The sequence below is a fragment of the Mesocricetus auratus genome, unplaced genomic scaffold (assembly GCF_017639785.1).
Source record: "Mesocricetus auratus isolate SY011 unplaced genomic scaffold, BCM_Maur_2.0 Super-Scaffold_100022, whole genome shotgun sequence".
NCBI classification, from domain to species: domain Eukaryota; kingdom Metazoa; phylum Chordata; class Mammalia; order Rodentia; family Cricetidae; genus Mesocricetus; species Mesocricetus auratus.
In genome coordinates, this window is record NW_024429203.1 from 20,365,159 (window position 1) to 20,385,743 (window position 20,585).

The 20,585-nt window shown below is 43.3% G+C and overlaps 1 long non-coding RNA gene across 1 annotated transcript; it reads right to left on the reverse strand.

The window, feature by feature from the left end:
- Window positions 1–201: 201 nt before the first annotated feature.
- On the reverse strand, window positions 202–5,172 carry LOC121133454. The gene is made up of 3 exons (XR_005870296.1): window positions 5,094–5,172; window positions 3,743–3,854; window positions 202–384 (listed from the first exon to the last, which is right to left on the reverse strand). It is a non-coding gene; the product is annotated as an uncharacterized LOC121133454 (long non-coding RNA).
- Between the last annotated feature and the right edge of the window lie 15,413 nt (window positions 5,173–20,585).

Here is a 20,585-nt window from a genome sequence, read left to right on the forward strand (position 1 = left end):
CAGTGCCTGACTATTGCAATTCCAAACTTTAGACTATGAGAAACAAACATATCTAGGATATTTCCTCATTTATGATATTCTATTATAGAGAGTGAAATACACTATGACACTTAGAACAACAAATGTTTGTTATTCCGCACAGTTCTACTGGGACTCCATAAGCAGACTAGCTCATGGAGTTGTTCAAAGTGCCTTGTGAAGATGTCTCTCAGCTGTTGACTGGGTCACTACCACCTGAAGGCTGACAGGTGTTCAAGGAGTCACACCTAAGGCCACACACTCATATGACTGTAGGCAGGAAGACTCAATTTCACCTTTGCTGCTGGCCTCAGTTCCTGGCCTCTGTCTGGATGATGTTCTTGCAGCATAGCAGCTGGTTTACCCCTGGAAGAGTCACAGGAAATTAAGTGAAAACCTACAGGAAGCCACACCCACTTTGTGACCTAATTTACAAAGAAGTATACTATCACTGCTTCATTAGAAGTGAGATGTTCAGACCAGTCCACCATCAACTGAAGATATGAGCACTACTTCAAGTCTTAAAGAATGTAGCATGCTAGGTCCCTATCACATATCCCCTGAAATATGGTCCATAGTGCATACACAAAACCAAACCAATAGAGATTAACAAGCAAATCTGTTTTAAAAATTATTTTGTTGTTGTTTTTAAGATTCTTTTGGGGAGGAGTGATGAACAAAGGGGGTCAAAACCACGCTGGGAAAACCCACAGAAACAGCTGACCTGAGCAAGTAGGAACTCATGGACCCCAGTCTGACAGCTGGTGAACCAACATAGTACCAAACCAGGCCCCCTGAAGATGGGTGTCAGTTAGGATCCCTGGGCAATCTTTGGGGCCTCTGGCAGTGGAACCAGGATGTATCCCTAGTGAACGAATGGACTTCAGGAGCCCATTTCCCATGGAGGGATGCTCTCTTAGCCTAGCTATACAGGGGAGGGCCTAGCTCCTGCCCCAAATGACTTGACAGATTTTGATGATTCCCTCATGGAAAGCCTTACCCTCCTTGGGGAGTGGATGGAGCATAGCATTGGGGGTTCAGTGGGGGGCATGGGAGGATGAGAAGGAGAAAGATTGATATTTTAAAAAAGATTGTTTCTAATTTAAACAAAATTTATTTTTTTAGAAAATATTCTTTTGTATTTATGCACATATGTGTATGTATGCCCTGTGAGTGTAGGTACCCTCAGGGCCAGAAGAAAGCATCAGATCCCCTGTAGCTGGAGCTACAAGTAGTTGTGAGTGACCTGATTCTGGTCCTGGAAACTGAACTCAAGTCTTCCAGGAGAACAGTACATGTGTTTAACTTCTCAGTAGTCTCTCCAACTCTCAATTCATTCATTTAAGTACAAAAGAAACCTTGCTAATGAGAACATGAATGATGCTAATGAGAACATGAATGATGCTCAGGCTTTACCTATAGGTCAAAGGTAGAACACTCACCTTGGCTCAATACACAATACTGATGGAAAACAACAAGTAAACAACAACAACAAAAGAAGGATGCTTAAACTCACTATTCTTCAAGTGAATCAAACAGAACAGGGTTCTATTTTGCCCCATCTCAGATTGGCAAAATATTAAAATTTCACAACTCTAAGTGCAACTGGAGATTACAAAGCAAGGGACCTCTCAGGTATAGTTCTTGGAACCCTATCTCCCTCGAAACAGTATGGCATGAGCTAGAATGCTACACACTAAATTAAACCACGCTCTTCCATTCTATCCTAGGGAAACTCTCTACTGTTCAAGATCCAAACAAGGACTTCCATGCCTCTTTGTTTCTAATAAACAAAAGACAATAGGGACATCCGATTTTCCACTTCCAGAAAAACACGTGGCTAACTGTGAAACGGCCATTGTAATAAATTAGAACTAATACATTGATATGCACAAAGCCTTACAAATACATTGAAGGATAAAGCAGGCTACAGAGGGAAACACACAGGACAATTCTAGGTCTTGTTTAGGAACATATAGTCATGTCCTTAAAGGCTTTTGAATGTGCAATATCCTCCACAGGCTCATGTGCTGAACACTTAGTCTGAACTGATGTTGATGTTTAGGGAAATTATGGAACCTTAGGCAGCAGGACCTCACTGGAGGAAGTGGCTCATGAGAGGACAGGTCCTATTTTCTATCCTTTCTGATTCCTGTTTGACTAGATGTAGTTCATGCTGCCACCATAAAACCACCTGCCACCATACCTACACTGCCATGCTGGAATGGGGTAGAAGGAATCAGGTGGAAGTTTCAACTTTGTCAGTGATGTTTTATTTAAGCTAACTGATGGGCAAGCATGCATGTTTAAAAATTATTTTTATACTTTCTAAGTGCCATTTCATAATATATCTCATAATAAAACATTCTAAAGAAAATGTAATGAAAAATATATGATTTAAGATTGCAATATGAGCGGAAATACCTAGGAATTTAAAATGATATCTCAATGGAAAAGTGACCAACTTAACTACATTTTTGGCATGGTAAACTAAATATGAATAAAACATAACAATGAATGAAAATTGGGAAAATGTTTTCATAGTCCAAAGACCTGATGCCTTCAACACATGCAGAGGTCTTTGTTTTAAGTCATATGGCCAACAACCCAGAACAATAATGGAAAACTCATGAGCTGGCAACCCACAGAAGTATAAATAGCACATTAAATATATATGAGAAATGTAGACTGGGGAGATAGTTCAATTGGTAAAAGTGTTTGTTGCTCAAGTTTTAGTCCTCAGAACCCACACACGAAAAAGCAAGATTTGAACATGTAGAGCCACCATCTGTACTCCTGGTTCTCCTATGGGGAGATAGGAGGTAAAGATAGAAGATTTTCAGGCAGTTTGAAGGCCAGTTCGGCTAGTGTATACAGCAGAAAACCAAGGAGACTTAATATTAAGGTGGGCAGTGAGGAGTGACACCCAGGCTTGGCCTCTGACCTCTACATGTGTGTTGTGGTCTATGCACATCCTCATTCACACAGGAAAGCATGCGAGTATACACGCACACACACACACACACACACACCATATATATACACAAGAGGAGGAGAGAGGGGAGAAGGAGGAGGAAAGAGGGGTGAGAAGGCAAGTAGAAGCTATAGAACAGTATGCTTGTCCATTAGCTTCTCCAAAACATGAACCCTGGTGAGGGTGAGGAAGCAACAGTTAGTGCTGTCAAGCACAGGAGTACATGTTGTCATGCTATCTGTGGAGGGAATAAGCAGTGATCTATGGAAATGGGGAGTATGTATCCTTTGACCTAAAAATTCCATCCCTAGACCTCTTTCCTGCAGATACATTTGCATGCACATTGAATGATTTATTTGTAGTTATTAAAGTTTGAAATAGATTAAATATCCTTTGATAAGAACCTTACATAATGAAATATGAAGCAGCCATTGTATTGAATACTAAGCAGTGGTTTTTAAATGGAGTCTCCTCTCTGTGCACACTGAGCAGTGGTCCCCAGGATGAATTGTACACACTAGTGTGAGGGGTATTGTGTGCACTGATTTTCACAGAATTAAGAGGAATAGCATACCCACAGCTTGTTTATATGCAGACAGTCCTGGAAGGAGACACTGGAAATGCAGTCAGCACTTAGAAGTTGCTTTGGGTCTTTAGGGCATCTAAAGGCAAGATGGAGGCTTGGCGCCTCTGCCTTCATTTTGTGTCTATGCTATGGCTGAAGGCTCAGATGTAACTTATTGTCCTTACCTGTTCCTTGTGTCTGCTTGAACTGCAGAAGACCATCTGCCCTTCCTCTGCTCCCCAGATCAAGATAATTAGCAGTGAGAGTGACAATGGACCTCCAGCGATTGACAAATTCCTACAGGACAATTAAAGCCTATGGGTTAATTGTGAGTGGGACCACACCTTGACCAAAGCTGCTTAATTCTGAAGATCTGTCATCTCGCCATCTATTAAACTAACTGTTCTTGGACCCTAATGGAATACTTAAGGAGTCTCTGAACCCCCTAATGTGTTCCTTTTCCTGATGTGTCTATATAAAATAAACTCCCTTCTCTCCCTCTCTCCCTCCCTCTCCCTCCCTCCCTCCCTCCCTCCCTCTCTCTCTCTCTCCCTCCCTCTCTCTCTCTCTCTCTCTCTCTCTCTCTCTCCCTCCCTCTCTCTCTCTCTCTCTCTCTCTCTCTCACTCTCATATATATATGCATGTACACATGCATGCACACACAGGGCATCATTGTGTAGCAGCCCTTGTTGGCCAGAAACTCACTGAATAGACCAGGCTGGCTTCAAGCTCACAGAGATCCAACTGTCTCTGCCTCTCAAGTGCTGGGATTGAAACATCATGCCCAGCCCTTAGTGGTCTCTTTAATTGACAAATTGTGGGATGATGGCCTGACCAAATCTAATCTAACCTAACCTGTTGGTGCTGCTACAGGCAAGCGGGGCAAGGCCCACTTGCGATTAACACAGCGCTACAAACTCAGAGTGCTTAGTTGATGCTGTGGAATCCGTTCTAATGAGAGACAATGATAGCGGGGCAGGGCGGGGCGGGGGTAGCTCAGGGATGTCCCTGGAAGGGCTCCAGCAGACCAGGTCCCTTTTGACTCATTACACACTGGACTTTTCACGTTTTGTTCCTTGGCACATTTATAACCATTAGAGAGAAATCAAGCAGCACCGCGAATCTAAGCCAGTCAGCAAAACAGACAGCAGACCCATTCAGACGTCTGGCATTAATGTCTATCCATGATGAGACGCCAAGGACAAATGCCCCTGCTCTGGGAGACATAAGAGGCCCTGCCCTTGGTGGGAGTAAAGGGGGACAAAGTAACCTTTACCAAATAGAGCGAGGGGGATAGAATGCGCCATGTGCGGGCTGCCATGAGAGACATACAGAGTGAGGGAGGGATGCTGGGGGAGGTCCATTAACAAAGGTTTAGTGGCCTGTCCCGACTAGGAACATCTCAGACGGAATCATTCAATCAGAAGCAAACATTGCTTAAGCTATGGGCCTGCTGCGCTTCTGGCACCATGTAGGGCTTGGGGGATGTATCATAGAATAACATAAAGACCTGGTCTTCATACCGCCCACACTCACCAGACGAGGCGGAGCATGGGAGCAGGTGGATACAGAGACAATCCATGGTAAACATTTAACTGAAAAAAAAAAAAAGAAAGCCTGTGATATAGGGTCACAGTCCACTTGCTTGCCGAGTCAAGGAAAGACAGAATAGGGTACAGACAGAGTGCTATTCTAGATAAGGTGGGGGGGGGTCCCTTTCCAGCGAGGTGACATTTGATTAGAGAATTGGGGAAAGCCAAAGACCTAGGTAGCTCCATATACAAACGCCCCGGGGCGGAAACAAGACTAACCACACAGGCGGGTGAAAGAAAAGCCACAGTAACAAAGTGGCTTAAAGCACGGAACGTCACTCTCCATGACTGTGCATCCGGGGAGATTCTGATCACAGAAGATGCTGAGGACCAGAAATGCCAGCAGCACGTCACTGAAGGGCTATGACTGGGTGCTTGCCAGGGGACAGCATCATCGCACCCACCGTGTCAGAGGAAGCAGGCATGTCTTTTGCAGCATCCAGACAGTATCCCATGACGGAGTGGACGGATACTGAGATGCCTTTGAAAATGTTTTGCTCCTTGTTGATTTTCAGAATGAAATGGGAGGTGACGCTGGAGGGAGAGAGCAGCAGGTACTCTTACCTGCTGCTCTCGTAAAAGACCTACACGTTCAGGTTCCAATGCCCCCTTCAAAGCCGCTCGTTACTGCTTGCCAGTCTAACCCCAGGGGTTGTAACGCCGTCTTCTGGCCTCTGAGGGTACCTTCACACCAGTGTGCATACACACAGGCAAGCAGGCATGCACGCAAATCCAAAAATAAAACAATTTTTGAAAATGAAATGGTTGCTGTAAAAGTTTCAGTTTGTAACAGGATATATTTGCAAACTGGTCAAAGTAGGGGGCTGGGCTTCCTAGGAGGATATGACTTTAGTTCAAAATAGAACTGGGCCAGAAAATACTGTGTCGATAAGCTAACATCTGCGATGCACTTGTATGTGCAGGGTAACCATTATACTAACTCAATGTAGGAGACAGTGTTATGCCCACATGTCCACTGAGGACAACGCAGCTCAGAGAAAGTCAGTTTCTGTGCACAAACACAGGCCAGTAAGTGATAGAGCTTCTGTTCCCATCACCCACAAACCCCAAATTTACATCTACTCCAGGCTTTTTCCGTTGCTCCCAGTTGTGTTTGGTATTTGTGTGTGACTTTCCTGTTTCTAGGGTTCAGTGAGATTTCATGTTTCCATGCTGTTCCAGGGTGGCACCTGACTGAAGATGTCCCTGACACCTCCTCATCTCTTACATTAGCAACCAACAAACCAACTAGATCCAAAGTCAGGCATGTAAGGCATGGCTGTGCATGCCTATAAGCATAGCACTCAGAGACGCAGGTGGGAGGATTTCAAGTTCAAGGTCAGCTTGAGTTACACAGAGAGACTGTATTTCAGAAAAGCCAAAGGTGAGCAGAAGAAGAGGAGGAAGGAGGAAAGAAAGGAGGGGAGGAGGGACGGAGGGAGCTGAGGAAGGAAACTGAGTTCAGAATTGGAATTTACACTCTTAGTAGTGGTATGATTCTTGACATTTAACTTAACCCTAAGTTTCACTTTTGTAATTTTCAACTTGAGGTAACCATATATATATTGGCCAGGTTTCTCTAGAGCAATGATTCTATACCTTCCTAATACTACAATCTTTTAGTACATTACCTAATGTTGTGGTGACCTACGAATATATATTATTTTATTGTTACTTCTTAACTGTGATTTTGCTACTATTATGAATTGTAATGTAAATACCTAATATCCAGGATATCTGTAATACAATTCCCAAAGGGACCCTGGCCCAGAGGTTTAGAAATGTTGCTCTAGAGAGACAGAACCCATAGGTTCTTCTAGTAACAAAGTTTGCCTTTTACCTGAGAGGCTGAGAACCTCAATCTGTGGGGTTTGGTGCCTTGGCGGATGGAGAAGTCCCACAGTGGCTATCTCATACTGCAGGGGCCTACAGCTTGGTAGTTACTTAGTCCACAAGAGTAGGTGCCTTGTGAGACTCAGTGTGGTGCTCCAAACCTCAAGCATTCCTGGAGAACTACCAGTCCTCTGTCCATGATGAAAACGGAGGAATGAGCATCCTCAGAAGCAAGAGGGGAGAGGGAAGACCAAACAGCCAATAGTGAGGAATCTTCCTTGTGTGGATCTCCCCAAATCAGTGAGAGAAATCAGGACAATTCCTCAGCTGAAGTTCCCTACTCAGGAATCTACTTCGTGGCAAGTTGATGTTAAAACCAACCATCATGGGGCTGGAGAAATGACTCAGTTGTTAAGAGTATCTGATTCTCTTCCAGAAGTCTTGAGTTCAATTCCCAGCACTCACATGACAGCTCACAAACATCAGTAACTTCAGTCTCAGAGGATTAACTCTAGTCCCAGGGGATTTTGTGCCCTTATGATTTTCTCATGCACCAGACACAATTGTGGTGCGCAGACATACATGCAGACAAAAGACCTATATACATAAATTGATTTTAACAACCATCATGCCATGAGTTGGAGTTACAGAGCACAGCAAACATGGTCATGTCTTGGAAGTCTTTCAGCACTTGTCCTATATAGGGCAGATACTCAATAAGTACTATGAATACATATGTGGCTGCCTTATATCTTAGTCTGGCTAATGATCATATAACTTCTGAATACATCCTTGATTAGTTACCAATGATGATAATGATGTAAAATATTACACATCCACAATAACATTTACAGCTTGACAGAACTTCAGTAGTGATTGATAGTAGGTCACTTATGGCTACTAGGGAGGACCCACTCAGCCCCTGACCTTGCAGCTTCCAGGGAAGCCAGTCCATTTGTTCAACAGTCCATAGGTATGACTCAGGCTCAGAGTAAATAGAACATATGGGTAATCATCACCTGTTTAATAAAACTCATACTGGGATGGAGTTTGCACGCATGGCTGCCAAACTCAGAGTACTGGAAAGAAAATCTTGAGAGTCTCTAGAAAGTCCTAAAATGAGTCCATCTAGAGAGTTATGCTTTCTGAAATACAATGCCTATCTTTTCCTATGACAACTCCATTTACATAAGCATGCTGGTGAAACAAAAGAGCATGGATTTGGTATGGAGTCTGTAATGTGGCTAGGTTCATTTCCTAAGGCTGCCTTGATGAAGTGTCACAAACTAGGCAACTTCAAGTAGGAGAGGTTTGTTACTTGACTATTGCAGCAGCTGCAATCTGAATCAAGATGTCAGCAGGACCACATTTCCTCAGAAGCTCAGGGGTGATCTGACCCTGCCACCTGAAAGCACACATCGCCTTCTTTTGAAAGCAGTGGGGATTCCTAGTAGTGTACTCCTTCTGGTCCCTTTGTCTTTCCTTGGTTGACAGGCACCTCACTCCAACATCTATCTGCCTATGTCATCAAATGACTTTCTCTTCCCTGCGCATCCCTATTTCTCATTGCATTTGGAAGCACATCGACCATATTGGATATTATTTCTGTCCTTCTCCACTATGTCTTCATCTTAGCTAATATGTCTGTAATCACTAAATAATCTAAAAATATCATCAAATAATCACTAAATCTTCCAAATAAGATTACATTATGATATAGCAAAGGTTAGACATTCAGTGTATCCTCTCTCTCTCTCTCTCTCTCTCTCTCTCTCTGTGAATGTGTGTGCGCGCGCGCGCGCGCGTACTTACACGCGTGTGGTATATGTCTGTAAATCTCAATCTATAACAATGGGCTACAGGCCTTCTCTGGGACCTGGGACAGAGGGCTGTGAGCCAGGCAGAGGTTTAAGTTGGAGAAGCCTGTACTTCACATCCTGGTGCCAATGGGAATACAAGAGGACTAGAAATCCTTCCTCCTTCTCCCCTAGAGAGAAGTGTTCTAAGCACCTGGGGATGTAGCTCAGTTAGTAGCATGCCTACCTAGTATGCACGAAGCTTCAGATTCAATCTCTAGCACTACATAAAACAAAAGTTGCTCGGGGCTACCAATTCAGTTATCTCAGAGCTGCGAAATGCGTAGCTTTTAGAGCCAAGGGAAATGACCCTTCTCTGCTTTTATTTTAATCACCAGATCTTGATTCCAGGCCTCATATTGAGTGCACCTCAGCACTGATTATACAACTTCCACTAGGTTAAATCACTGGAATTCTCATTTTTATAAATTTTAGAAATTGGCCAAATATTGGCAATTTCATGTGATTTGACCCATACATTTCATAAGGTGTGGTCACCCAGATTTCTGTCCCAGGATTTCAAGGTTTCCACTGTCGAGTTCCTGGGCTTAGACCCTCCTGATAAGCTCTGGAGACCTGACATACATACCCTTTCATGCCCAGGAACCAGCTCACATGTGTGCACTCAGAAGAGTTTGGAGAGCCTGTATTCAAACTACTTAATCTATTAGTTAGGAGTTTGAACAGTTAGCCTACTTTATATCAAAACCCTCCTTTGTTAATTAGTAACAAAATATAGGATTGTTATTTTTGACACGATTTTTTATTGATTCTTTTGGAATTTCATGTCATGCACCCCAATCCCGTTGGTTTCCCAGTCCCTCCATGGCCACCCTTCACCCTTGTAGCATTCCCCCGCTAAAGAGAAATTTAATAAAATAAATTTTTTGAAAAAAAAAGGCAAAAAGAAAAATCAAGCAAGCAAGCAAATATAAATAACACTTCACTCCTCTATCTTTCCTACCTCTCCATCATTTCTTCATTTATCTTAATGGCACTGAGAGTTGCAGTGTGACAACAGTAGACCCTTGTGTCCAAACAGCTTTCCTTGCAAATGTTCATTGTGTAATACGTTGTTGGTCTGGTTCCAGGCCTCTGGTTTCTGGTATACCATCACCAAAACTCCTCTCTGATATCCTTCTGCTGTCCTGAGTCATGGAGATCCTGTAGTTATGTTTTTGAGAAACGAATCCCTTCACAGGCTCCAGAAGGTCATAGATGGGGTATATGTTGGGGTAGGTCAGCCCAAGGCTCAGGATTTGTGCCTATGTGATAGCTGAGTTACTCAGTCTGGACTTCTGGGAATACTTTCCTTAGGTGAGGGATGGAGCCAGCTTTCCCTCACCCACGATGAGGGGTGGGGCCAGCTTTTCCAAGTTGGGCCAGGGCAGCTCTCCTATGAGTGACAGGACCAGCTATCCTGGGCTGTTCTGGGATCACCAGCCCACTAACCCAGGGCTGGCACCAGAGGGCAGATTGAGCAGGGTCCTCAGGTTTCAACAGGCATAGTTAGCTTGGGCACCTGTAATAACAGGCAACAGATATCAACATAGATCTCAGCTTCAACAGAACCACAGAACCAGACATGACCCTCAGCAGCAACTTTAGCCAATATGTCACCATAGCCCCTAGTGCCACTGCAGGGCACTCAAATGGGCCTGCGTCCAGGCTGTATGATCCCAGGACTCCAACGGTGAGTCAGACAGTGGCCCAGACCCCAGGCATTGCATGGTCTTTGATGCTAACAGGAGCCATGGACATCAACAGAGACCCTGGCTGCAGTAGACTAACAGACCCAGACATGGCCTTTGGTGGCAGCTCAGACATGAAGTCACCATGGCTCTGGGGGGCAAGCAGGTCATCTACGTTAGTTTTTTGTTTTTGGTTTTTTGGTTTTTTAGTTTTCAAGACAGGGTTTCCCTGTATAGCTTTGGAACCTATCCTGGAACTAGCTCTTGTAGACCACGTTGGTATTGAACTCACAGAGATCTGCCTGCCTCTCCCTCCCGAGTGCTGGAATTAAAGGCATGCGCCACCAACGCCCACTACATCAGTCCTTTCCTCACCACATTCACCTCTTCAAATCTGCCCTCTCCACGGCACATGATCCATTCTGCCTCTCTTTCCCATTTCCCCGCCATGTGTTCACTGACCATAATGGTGCACCTTGTGGTGCCAGGCGGGCCCGTAGTCGTCTTCTCCCCTCCCAGGACAAGCTGCACCAGGCAGGTGAAAATATAGGATTAGTTTAAGGACTAAAGTATGTGCTATAGACAATTATATATGCATACATGGGCATTCACACACACACACACACACACACACACACACACACACACCATGCTACCAGCACAATAGATGTTCACTGAATGATGTTTCCCTCCAGAACCTGTATCACTAATAATTCCAGCAATTGTTAAGGAAAGAGCCCAAATGATGAGACAACCTCTGGGCAAAATAGGCATTCTTGCATGTAGTTTATTATTCTGTAGTCAACAGCAAAGCCCATCTTGAGGAATGTATGTTAAGCTCAGTAACAAGAAAGCTGTCCTAGTATGTTGTCTTTTCTCATCTTAAAATAACTAAGCTCCATTTGAATTCTATACATGATATGCCTGTGTTTATATCAAATGTCATTTTCCAACTAGCTGTTCTCAGTCTCTTTTCCAATGGGAACACACATGGAATTAACATAAATTAGCATATATGACTCTGGGGGGGTATTCAGAGGCTTCCTCAATTCCCTGTAGGTTCCCCTTTCTCTTCCACTCTAGAAAGGCTTGGGAGAAGGGCATGATAAAGGTGACTTTATAGTGATAACCTCCCAAATCCTTCTCCAATAGCTATATATGCTAGCAAATTATTGGTCCCTGCCATGCCTGTGCCATACCAGAAATGTGTGTGTGTGCTATAATACTTATATAGAAACTCACTCTTCTAAAGCAGGTAATACTACAATCAATCATCTAAATGACTAGTCATTAGGCAATTTATATTTAGGACATTTATAGCCTCCACCATCTTAGTCATGGGGTTCTAGAAGCTCTGATCCACAATGAAGTCTGAATCATTCTTTTCTTTCCTGTATACTAATGCTGAACAAATGAATCCATTTTGCACAGTGTTTGGCCCACAGGTATTCCTGCTTCTGAATGGGGTATGGATAAAATCACTCCAGGCTTCCTGTCTTTCAACATCCACTACAGGTGCAATACTGCTCTCAGTATGATCAATTCACTATGAAGATGCCACTGAGGCTATCTGAAACCTGCCAGTGTTTAGAACTCTGGGATAGACAACCATATTATAAGATGAAACTCTTCAAGCTAAGCCAAAATCTGGGCAACTGCAAATATTTCACAGCTTGTGAATCTTCCTAGAGTGGGATTCAGGACAGGTTTCCTCTCTCCTTAATCAAGACTTCCTAGTAAATGAGCTTGTTCTAGACCAAGGATAGTTTGCAATTTGGTTGTGTTCATGGCTAATGCAAGGAGTACAAGATTTAGTTCATTCTTAACATGTAGAAACTAGAACCTGAGTGAAATGGAGTCTGTCTTATTTAGGGTTTCTACTGCTATGAAGAGACACCATGACCACAGCAACTCTTATAAAAGAAAACATTTAATTTAATTAAGGTGGTAACTTACAATTTCAGAGGTTTAGTTCATTATCATCATGGTAGAGTGCAGGCAGACTTGGTGCTGGAGAAGGAGCTGCTACATGTGGCTTAAGCATTTATGAGACCTCAAAGTCCGTATTCACAGTAACACACTTCCTCCACCAAGACCATGTCTACTCTACATCTTCTAAAAGTGCTGCTCCCTTTGGGGGACATTTTCTTTCAGACTACCACATTCTACTGCCTGGCCCCCAAAGGCTGGTAGACATACCATAATGCAAAAATGCATCAGTCCAACTTCAAAAGTTCCCATAGTCTATAACAATCTCAAACTTACTTAAAAGTCTGAAGTTCAAATTCTCTTCTGAGAATCATGTTGTGTTAGTCTGAATGTGTTCGGCCCCAAAAAGCTCATAGGGAGTGGCCTTCTTAGGAGGTATGGCTTTGTTGGAGGAAGTGTAATCTTGGTGGAGAAGGCTGGTTGACTTAAGCCTTAAATCTAGGCAAGGAGGCTGGAGGGCACACCTTTAACCCGAGCCATACTTTCTGTTGGAATTTGTCACTGTGGGTGTGGGCTTTGAGGTCTTTTTCTTGAGCTTCACTTAGCGCGACAGTCGGTTGATTTCCTGTTGCTCGAGAGATGCAGTACTCAGCTCCAGCAACACCTCTACTTACTGCCACCATGCTCTCCCTGTCATGACGATAACTGACTGAACCTCTGAAACTGTAAGCAAGTTTCCTCAATTAAATGTTTCCTTTATAAGAGTTGTAATGATCATGGTGTCTCTTCACAGAAATAATAAAAACCCTAACTAGGACATATGCAATCTCTTAACTATAATCCCCTGCAAAATTAAAATAAAAAAGCAGGTCAAATACTTCTAACATATAATGGCATAGACTATACATTACCATTCCAAAATGTAAGGAAAGGAGCATAGTGAAGAAATACTGGACCAAAACAAGACTGAAATGCAGCAGAGCAAACTTGAAACTCTTCATCTCCATGTCTGTTGTCAAAATGCTCTTCAGATCGCCAATTCCTCTCAGCTTTGTTGACTCTTAGGATAGTTCCACTCTGTGTTAGCAGCTCTCCTTGACAGGTATCCCATGGCTCTGGTATCTCCAACATCATGGGGTCTTCAAGGACATCCAGACTTCAATTTCACAGCTTCAAGCAATGGTCTCTGTAGACCTCCTTTCAGGGACACCCCTGACACATACATGCCAGGCCTTAGTGGCTTTTTCTTAGTTGTGGAGGCAAATTCCATAACTGGTTTCTTCTATCCTTAACTCTAAATCCATAACCATGTAACCAAAGCTTCCAAGTTCTGCTGTTTTCTGGGGCTGTTGCATGGCCCCCTTGTTCAATTACATTTTAATCAACTTTCTGTTTCCCATGATTTCCTTCACTGCCTAAGCTTGGCTGTTCTGGAGCTTGCTCTGTAGACTAAGCTTGCCCCAAACTGAGAGATCTGTCAGCCTCTGCCTCTGTAGTGCTTTTTCTTTAATTCATTTTCACAAGTTGGAAATTTAGCTGAGTGGGAACTTGCCTTAATGTAACCACTCCCTTAATCCCATTTCTTAGTCTGTTTATCTTCTTGAACACAGGACTTAGCTCATTCTACTTCCTGGTGCCCCTTTTTTCAATCTGTACATTTATATTTTTATTTGCTCAGCTTGCTCCTTTTCATTGTAAATCGCCATCAGAGTTAACACTAATAACCACACAACAAAGACGATACTAGACTATATTGAGATTTCCTTTGCCAATGGAAGTAATCCTTAATCTCTTCATTTTATCCTCAGGCAAACTTTTTGGACAAGGGCAAAAAGCAGCCACATTCTTCACCAAAATATCACAAGACTGGTCTCTAGGCCACATACTAACATTCTTCTCCTCTGAAACATCTTGATCCAGGTACTTACAGTTCAAATCACACTCAGCACTATTGTTTTCTAAGTTCCTACTGATATGGCCCATTAAGCAGTGCACTGCTTTCCTAACTCAAAGTCTCAAAGTCAAAATTCCTCCAAACAAAAGAATGGTCAGGTCTTTCACAGTAATACTCCATTCCCTGGTACTAACTTCTGTATTAGTAAGGGTTCTCCAGAGTCACAGGACTTATTGAATAAACCTCTCTCTCTCTCTCTCTCTCTCTCTATATATATATATATATATATATATATATGTATATATATACATATATGTGTGTGTGTGTGTGTGTGCGCGAGTGCCTCAAGTGTCATTTCTCAAGCACCACCAACCTTGTTTTTTGAGACAGGGTCTCTTGCTGGCCTGAGGCTCCCATATTAGGTAAGGCTTGCTGGCTAACAAGTCCCAGGGACCCACTTATCTCTGCCTTCCCAGCATGGGAATTCCAATCATGTGCCACTATGCCTGGCTTTTTAATATGGGATCTGGGCATCGAACTCATGAATTCAGTGCTTACAAGGCAAGTATTTTATCAACTGGGCTGTCTCTACAGCTCTCCATTCATCATTCTAAAGGGATAGTTCCAAATGGGCTTTGAGTAATAGAGTCGGTGTAAGTCTATTAAGAAGACAGCAGTGAAAACAACAGCACACTTAGGCTTTGTCTTTCTCACCTACTACTTAACAGTAATGAGCAGTTGCTATGAACACTAAAGAGTCTATGGAATAGTGTTCACCTGTGTGCCTCCTTACTGAATACCACTAATAACTGCATGAAAATAACATGAGCAGTAACAGTTGACCCTGACTGAGTGTCCCCTATCAGACAGGGACTCTGCTAAGGGTATTTCATTGAAATCTGTATTTTACAAACAAAATGAGCCTTTGAAAAGGCTAAGCATTTTGCTAAGGCCACAAAGACATTAAGGGAAGTGAGATTTGTGGACAAATTTATCCGACTTGTTCTTAATTACTTAGATTTATGTACAGTGGCATAAGCTACAGGCCTTTAACCGCTGTGATGTGACCTTCTGATTTTTTAAAGATTTATCTATCATTTTTAATTATGCGTAGGGGCATGTGTCTCTTCATGTGGGTATGTGCACAAGAGTGCAGGTGTCATCTGAAGACAGAAGTGCTGGATCCTCTGGGTAGAGTTGGAGCTACAGACAGTTGTGAGCTGCCTGTGGGGGCTGGGAATCGAACCCAGGTCCTCTGGAAGAGCAGCCAGTTCTCTTATCTGCTGAACCATTTCTCCAGCCCCTGACTTAGTGATTTACACATACACATTCATATACAGATAAAGATATATGAATATGTAGATATATATATAGATATATGTAGGCATGCATGTTTACAAATATATGTAGATATGTGTAGGCATGTATAATATATGTTTATTGTATATGTTTGTTTTGTATATAGTACATATAAATAAAATAGGTCTCAAGTCATGTTTTCTTTCAATAAGAACATTGTCTAGTTCCATGCTCAATAACACAAATTGTAAGCTATATTGGTGATAGTGGCCCCAAAAAGGACAAAGGGAGGTGTAAGTAGGAACAATAGGACAAAGTTACTCAATATAGTTCTGCTCCTCTACTGTCTCCAACCCTGAAAGCCAGGTGTGAGCTGTGGATCTCAGAGGAGGAATTATCTAGTAGGCACTAGGCCAGGTGCAGCATGGGGTTTTGTAACTTGTTTGCTGTTCCTTTCACTCCAGGTAAGTCCCTGCAGTGGCAAGCCTCAGTCACTCCATCCTGAAGTCTTGAATGGGCTCATTCATCTCTATTCATCGCTCTCCTTCAGTGTCCCCCCCATGCATATTTATAAAGACCTCAAGAATCCTAGGATCCCATAAAAATGCAAAGTACAATTATTATTAATGATGATACAGTTAGCAAGGAAGACATTTGTTATTTCTACTCAATTGCTTTCCCCCGGGAGGAGAACCTTTTTTTTTTTTTTTTTTTTTTTTGACGTGGTGTTAATGTGCCATCTTGGCTATTTTCATCCTCAGTCACTCTCCTGGAGAAAGTTGAATCACAGACTAAGACCATGCCAATCTCTGCACTCTGCACTGTCTGCCCTGTCTGAGCCCTCCTTGCTGGTGCAGATGAAACTGTGGGTCTTTATTTGATTTCTGGTCTCAGGAAACACTGTATTAGGATCAAGGCAGTCTCGGCAGGCAGACTAGGACACTTCCTTTCTCGCTGAGGCGGTCACCAGTCCGTGCAGGCAGCTTGGGCTCATAGATCTAGTTTTATTTCCCCACCTATTCACCTGGAACTAAGTGATTTTTTCAAGGCGAAGGGTGAACACGTTTTCTTGTGTAAGCAGTCTTCCCCGGTTCCTAATCACCATTGTTTCTCAGACAAGCGGGTAAGCGGCTGGCTGAGGCTGGGAGCCATTTCCATTCTCTGTTCACCGCCTTCCATTGTAATTTCAGAGGCGTTTACAGAAAAGTACTGCACCAGTTTGGGATTTCCCCGTAATGACCGACTTCCTCTAACACACACCAGAACCGATTCGAATGTGAATTTGCACGAGGAAAGGGCTGCTCGAAAATCTCCATTTTCCTGTGCCCTTCAGAAAGCACCTTGCCTTTCTTTGGGCTCCCATCCCCCGCTCCCACCCTCCCTCCAGCCCCTCCTTTCCCTCCTTCTTAAGAAGACTTTCCCAGGTCCCTCTTGGCTGTGGTTGAACGACGTTGGCTGCAGTCCATGCCGCAACAAAGCCCTGGCATTCCAGCTGTCTGCGTCTAATCTCCAGTGTCAGCTCTCGTTAATGTGTGAGCGTGAAATCAGAGGGGGCAGAGCTGCACGGAATATTAAAACCATGATCAGAATTCCACTGAGATGCTGAGAGGCTGCGAGCACCATTAGAGGAGGCTGTCAAATCACGGCTTCGCATTAAATAAAAGATTTCTATCGGAGCAAAGTACAATCAGTGAATCGCTGAGCTAAATTAGCATTTTTTCAATTGGAGATCGAAGGTGATTTATTGTTCTACACGACATTAATGTAACTATGTGCTTGACCCGCTAAGGCAGCTAATTTTTCATTTAAATGGTTTCTTTCCTTCCCAGTGCAAAGGCTGCAATCATATTTCAACTTTGCCGAGTGATCAGAAAAGTCCTGGAATGCGCAGAAATGCGGTCCCCTCCCCTCTCCTTCCTTCTCTTTCTGCAGCTCCGGAGCCTTCCTCCTCCCCTCCCCTTCTCTACTAACCTCATGGCTGGTGGTCAAGGTCACAGAGGAAGAGTAATCTCAAAGCCACCGACTTCAAAGCCTCCATCAAAGAAGACCCCACGTAGTCATTGAATTAAAAGGGAGTGGGGGAGGGTGGTGTCCAGGCACTGGCCATTCCTATCAACAAGAAAAGACCCTTTAACTGCCCTGCTGGCAGGGCCCAATCCGGGGCAACCCGGGTCCAGTCTCTCACCGTGCCTCCCTCTTGCATCCTCTCCAGCCCCCTCTGCTGCAAACACATCACCTCAAAATAATATACATTTCCAATTAGCAGAGCACATTCTAGCCATGTTCTCTTTGACTGCCCTAACTATCTTCCCTTTTGCTCAAAAGCAAGGCTGTCATTAATGCAATCCTGCGGCTCCATTAATCCGACGTACAATGCAGCTTTTCTCTCTCAGGCTCCTCTGAACATAAAAACTACAGTTACTCAAGCACCCCTCTTCTATTTAGATTCCTTGTCAATTGTCTTTCATTACCTGCCTGATGTAACACAGTAGCCATCGAAGCTCTTGAACACAGAACAGAAGAAACATGCAATTCCATTCATTGCCCAATGCCCTTGTTTTCAAAAGGCAGCTGGTATTTCTGTTGTGGTTGTTTGTCAAGCACATTGATTTTTAATCTCTGTAAATTAATGAATACTATTTTAGGGTACACTGGGGCCCCTAACATGTGGCCAACTTGTTGGATTTAGAACAAGATGGGCGTCCTGGCTGAACCCTGGTAAATTACATTTTCACATTTCTCTGAATGGCTTCTTATGGAATTAGTTCATTGTGTTCCACACTGAGGAGACGGGGAGGAGCTGACAGGGGGTGGTGGGCAGTGGAGTTGACATCTGCCATGCCTTACCAATGTAAACGTGATTTCTGAAACTAATCAGACATTGTGCCAATAACTAGTATGTGTATTTCATTTGTCCTCTTCCAATCCCAATACCTACTGTGGGAAATTACAGATTGAGATATGTAGAGTAGATATTAAAGTACTACCTATCCCTAAGATATGAGGCCAAGGACAGACACAGAGTCACTGTACCAGGGCTCACTATGGACAGACGAAAGGAGAGTGCTCTGCCTCACCTCCCCACAGCCTCAAAACAAAAGTGATGAAGTTCCTTCAAGGGTCAGTAATTGGGAATGACTTCCCTCCCACCTCTATCACAATGGGACCCTAATTGGCACCCCCTGGTCAGCCAAAAGGCCATGGAGTGATTGGGTCAAGGTGCTGACCTTTGTCCCAACTCAGGGAAAGGGCCTCTCACTAGGCCAAAGGTAGGGTTTAGGGTGAGAAGCTGGATGCTGGAAACATGTACCTGCCACACTTGTGTCAAAGTTGCTCATTCATGCCCATCTTTTTCTAAAGTTAGCAAGTAATTCCATCTTTCTCCCATATTGGTCATCACTGAGATTCAACAACTCTAGACAAGAAACATGGATTTCATTACTCCAAAACACAAAATACCTCCTGGTACTGCACACTGCTTATTCATTTCCCTTTAGGTCGATTTCCACAGGACTTCTCTACCAACATGCCATATCTGTCTAGATCAATTTTCTCTCTATCCATTGTCACTTATTCATGAGCCAAGAGGTGTTGCATCATGCCATTCCCATCTGTAGGACAATTCCATTCCAAACCAAATCAAAGAGCCCAAAGTCAAGGTTCAATTCTTTCTAAGCATGAGTTGTCTAATATAGCAACATCTTTTGGAATGTAATTTTATCCCTCGGTCTCAGGACCTTCAGGATATTGTGGTCACTGCTGGTATACAGAATAGAACTACAGCACAGGGAAAGATCATGCAGACAGCTAGTCAAGCAACCTGCATGGTCTGCCACATTCTGAGACCTTAGCAAGAAATGTGAACCTAAAAGATTGGCAAATGCTAGACTTGGGACTGGTGAGACAAGTTTTGGGGGTAGAAACTCAGGAGGGAGAGTCATCTGGTAGCAGAGTAGACTCTACAAGGGGTGGCCAGACTGTAAGCCACATTGGTTGACTGGTATGTTTAAAAAATGCTTAGCATACAAATGCATGATCCAGTAGGCTTTTGGAAGAAGGGTGGGGCAAAGGATGGAGTCATTGACACCAGACCATTCTGCACAAAAGCTCAACTCACAGAATCTTCCCCAGAGACAGGAATGCTGTAATGAATGCCAGAGTCTTTCTCCAGGTAAGCACCTAGGACAAACCCAGTTCTCAGGCACAATGAGATCACCACCAGCCTAGATTGTACAGAAGGCTCAAGAAAACTCAACTCCACTTAACTCAAAAGAGCAACCCTGGCCTTAGAAGCAGTTTTTGTGTCCCTCACCTTAGGAAAGATCACACAAAGTACGACTCCATAGAGCAACTGTAAGGATTGTATCTAGATTTAGAACTGCATGTATGTGTGTGATAGATCATGTTCCTCTGTGTGTGTGTGTGTGCGCGTGCACGCATGCACTCATGTATGTATCATAAATCACACTCACTGCTCAATGCTCATCATAATGTAAAGATGTCATATAAGTCCCTCTTGTCAGACATCATTCAAAGGCTCCAGGCTGATCCAGCTGATTCAGATTTCAGGTTCAATGACCTTGAAGGTATTTTGTTGTTGATGATGATGATTTGTTTTGTTGTGTTGTGTTTTAATAAAAGGAAACAAACATTTGCTAATTCCAATATGTGTGATGTTAGACATTTCCACATGTGATTCACTTAATTCCACCCAGAAATACTCAACAAATGACCTCAGCAAGACTGTGAGATAGGGGGTCTATGATTATATTTCTCCTTAAATTATGATAGATGTTGATAAAAATACTGGAAGTCAAGTTCCAAGGTCTAACTCCAAATGACTAACTCTTAATAAGCACTTTGAGTATTTGAAATATCCACTCCCAAAGGTGGCCATTATAAAAAATTGGGCTTAAAACATTTAGAATACAAAA